The sequence below is a fragment of the Melopsittacus undulatus genome, chromosome 10 (assembly GCF_012275295.1).
Source record: "Melopsittacus undulatus isolate bMelUnd1 chromosome 10, bMelUnd1.mat.Z, whole genome shotgun sequence".
Lineage (NCBI taxonomy): Eukaryota > Metazoa > Chordata > Aves > Psittaciformes > Psittaculidae > Melopsittacus > Melopsittacus undulatus.
In genome coordinates, this window is record NC_047536.1 from 14891191 (window position 1) to 14895061 (window position 3871).

Here is a 3871-nt window from a genome sequence, read left to right on the forward strand (position 1 = left end):
ACAAGGCTGTAATAGCTAGCACATGTGAATGATGGCTACAGGGACAATTAACCTTCATTTCAGAGTGAGCACAAGTCCATTTTGTTTAATATTTCCAAATGATGATACCTTACAACAAGCAGAAGTAGCTCTGAGTGCCAAGCTCCAATATTTACCTATCTAGTGTTATGTGCAGATGTATCATCATGTCAAACACCCCTTTTAGCAGCAAACTGGGTTTATTTGTGATTGCAGTGTAATTAATATATTCAAATGCACTGTCTTTCTGTGCCTAAACTTGATTCTTGCAGGGTTAGAGCAAAGGATGAAGATTTTAGCTTATACAAGAGCCTGTGACCACATAGTGATGGAAGACACACATTTACAGTAGAAAACCAATCCTTTCTGGGCTTATTTGAATTCTCAAGAAGGTTGTTCCCATCTGCAAAACTTGATTTATGAGTACTAAAACCGTGGACACCTGTGCAAGAGGGTGGGAATGAAGCCACAGCTGACCTAAGTCCACTCCACACACCATCTACCCATTTACTGACCCAAGTGGGCTTTGTACTGCTGTGGAAAACCCAAGAGACTATTTTAAATAGTTATTTTTAAAAGCCTTATATTTGTTTTCCACATTGATGGGCTCCTTCTGCATTTCTTACTGGTGTCCTCCTACAACAGTATCTTTCTGCTGGGAAAATGTGGAGCCCACAAGTTCAATAACAAAACAAAACATCCCTCAAATACTTTAGCTTATTCCTCGTTATTTCTGCAGCTCACCTGAAAAGCCACGATCTATGGGGAAAAAGACAAAAGGAAGAATTCATTTGTCAGTTATAATAAGTAATGTTAATAGAGACTTTAATGGCTGGCTACAGAGTACAAACACTGAACATCTTCTCAAGGCAAAAAAAGCTTCCAAGTGCTGCAACAGTCAATATTCCAGAAGGAGCTAGGTCAAGCAGTTCCCTGCACTGATGTCCATAGTGTCACTGCCATGAGTTCCTAAAATCCATCTCTTTCTTTTATTAGAACTTCTATTAGGGTGTGTTAATGTCCACAAGTTTTCAGATAGAAAAAAATGGTTGAGAATTACAGGTGAAGGATGGTTTTGGGAAAGCCAGTCTGGTCCCTGCTGCAGGTCTTCCCAGTTGAGGAGGAAGGGCTGTACTGTGAGCTGGCTGTTCTGGCTATGGGGAGCTGACATAAACCTTCCTGATAGCCAGAAGCACAGTGAAACTAGGGGAAAAATGAGAAAAGAAAGAAGAAGAAAAAAAGGTGGATTAATAATAATAATAATAGCAATAAAAATAATATCAAAAATGAGGGAGAATTTCCACTGATTCATAGCACCTAATTGACATTTCTTCCTCTGTGACCTGTCTTGGTAAAGCAAGGCACAGCTTCCCAGAGCAGCTTTGTTTGGCTCTGATGTATCAAACATGGCACCAACTATTGATAAAATCATAAGAGGCTCAATAATAATAAGCCTCCAGCAACAGCTTCCTAAGAGTCCATATTGAGGTGTTGCTACTCTTCCCGTTAGCGTTTACGAAAGAAATAATCTTATTAGTAAGGGTTGTAAAAGCCTGATAAGGTGCTTCTAATTAGTGAAATATCAGAGGTACAGATTAATGTTAAATGCAACAGACGATGAGAAATAAGGCTGATACAGTTTGTGCACAGATAAAAAGTTCTTCATCTGTTTCGCATTCACATATGGAATATGTTCCCTGGGGAGAGAGAGTGGCATAGTTTTAGGACACTATTTCATCTTAGCAAATTGATGTACAGGCTATTAAAACTCCATTTTTTTCCATGAATGATAAGTGTAATTATATCTCCCTTGCAATAAAAACTAGTGCTTATTAAATGTAAATATTTAACAACGATTAAAATAGATTTGAAGGAAACTTTATAGCTTTATTTTATATGTCCCCATCTGGGTTGCCTTTCCTAAACCACTCTACTTTTCAGAGGGTTATGAAATGATTATTTTGAGAAGGACTAACACTCTGCGTGTCCCTTGCTTCGATTTTAATTCCATACACTTTCAGAATTTATTGAAGCCTGGTGAGTTTCAGATTCAATCAATGCACTTTTGTATTTGTAGAGCTGCATCAAGGGGAAAGTGGCTTCGCGAGGTAGGAAATACCACACTGACATGTCTTTTGTGCGGCCGATTTTGACTGCCAGATATAGTTTCCTGACTCCACATGCTCTGACTCTTATTTGTTTCCAAAGGGAGAAAGTTGGTCCCTTAAATGGGTTTCTTCAGTTTTATGTATACATAAAATGCAACGGTATAAATTGCAGATATGTTTAAGGAGCATGTTGTGTGCGAGTTGCTGACACTGGAAACAGTTCATGGCTATACATGCAGCACTGACCCTTCACAAAGCAACATAACAGGATTACTCGAGAAAGGAATTCACCAAGGGTTTGTCACATCCTAAACACAAACCCTGTCTCCAGCAAAAATCTTCCCTATGGAAGGTCCTTTCAAAAGCCCAGGGAAGCATCCGTATGGATTTTAAGAGAAATAAGTTTTCAATAAAGTTCTGCAGCTCATTTAAAAATTGCATTGCAAGGATATAAACTATTACACTGCTATGGAACAGCTGAAATCCTTCCAGAAAGGACAGCACTCCCTGTTACATTTTTATAAGTGCTTGAAATAATTGTGCTCTGATGTGCTGGTTTCACCCCTCTTCAGTTTTATAAGGGCTGCACTCTTCCAGTGATCCCTAATTCTCTGTTATTGTTGCTTTCTTTAAGGAAACACATCAACATTCAGCTTCATACTCAGGATCATTCCGAAAGGCTGGAGTTCATTTTTAATATAACTACTCATTTTGGTCCTGTAAGCAATATCACTGAAGTTAGTTACTTACTTGAGAGGGTGTTAACAGGATTAGGCCACTGAGAGCTCATTAAAACTCCTTATCCTGCAAAGAAGCAAGAGCTCGAACTGCTGCTGAGTTTCTTGGAGTCACCAGATTGCCCTTTATGGCAAAAAATCACGCTGAAAAAGTCACTGCTTCTATAACCTAAACCAATATTAAAATAAAAGAGACAGGGAAAACTCAGTAGCTTCATCCAGCATATTTAAAAACAACGAATAACTGCCCCAAGCCATGCAAAAACCTGGCGAGGGTACATGCTGAAGGCATCTTTAGGTTTCACACCCTCCTCCTTTCAGCCTATTAAACTGCTTTAGTAACTCTGAGATGCTGCGATAGACAAAGACTCAATGTGTGTGTGTGGCTTTTCAAACAGTTCTCGCTGAGGAGGAAAATTTCTCCTTAAATAAATTCCCCTCCTCTATGGAAACGGGTACTTAAAAATCAAACCTACCCAAGGAAGCTGCTCTTTATGTCTGCAGTAACACACAGGACATCGTTGTACAGCAGCGTGTTCAGTGGTTTAAGTTACAGCTGATGAAAGAGAAAATTCATTTCAGGCAGTGATTTTCCGCAAGATAAGCTTTGGGAAAATAAAGGTTTATCTTATAGGAAAAGCAATAGTAGTACTACAATAGCGCTTGGCAGCATGGGCATCTCTAACTGCTCCTTGAATTAAAGCTCTCGACAACATTTTCTTGTGTTCATTTTGTACATATTTTTGGGGCTGAAAAATACTGGTTAAAGTTAGAACATATGTTTGTTGGTTATAATTACAGCTGTATTTTTTCCTACAGAGCGAACAGCACCTCATGAATACAGTAACAATGGAATAACACAGGCAACCTCTCCTGGTGACTTTTGTAGCCTGTTACACAAGGCAAGCACTTGTGTATTTTTGCCTGTTGCTGTTGCCATTGAAGTCAATGGGGCATGAATCCCGGTGGGAGCAAGAACAAGCACTTTCTGATACAGACGTGACAAAA

At 39.1% G+C, this 3871-nt stretch overlaps 1 long non-coding RNA gene across 1 annotated transcript; it reads right to left on the reverse strand.

Moving 5' to 3' along the window:
* Positions 1-902: 902 nt before the first annotated feature.
* Positions 903-3436, reverse strand: LOC115946213 (uncharacterized). The gene is made up of 3 exons (XR_004080319.1): positions 3340-3436; positions 2877-3032; positions 903-1221 (listed from the first exon to the last, which is right to left on the reverse strand). It is a non-coding gene; the product is annotated as an uncharacterized lncRNA (long non-coding RNA).
* Positions 3437-3871: the final 435 nt, after the last annotated feature.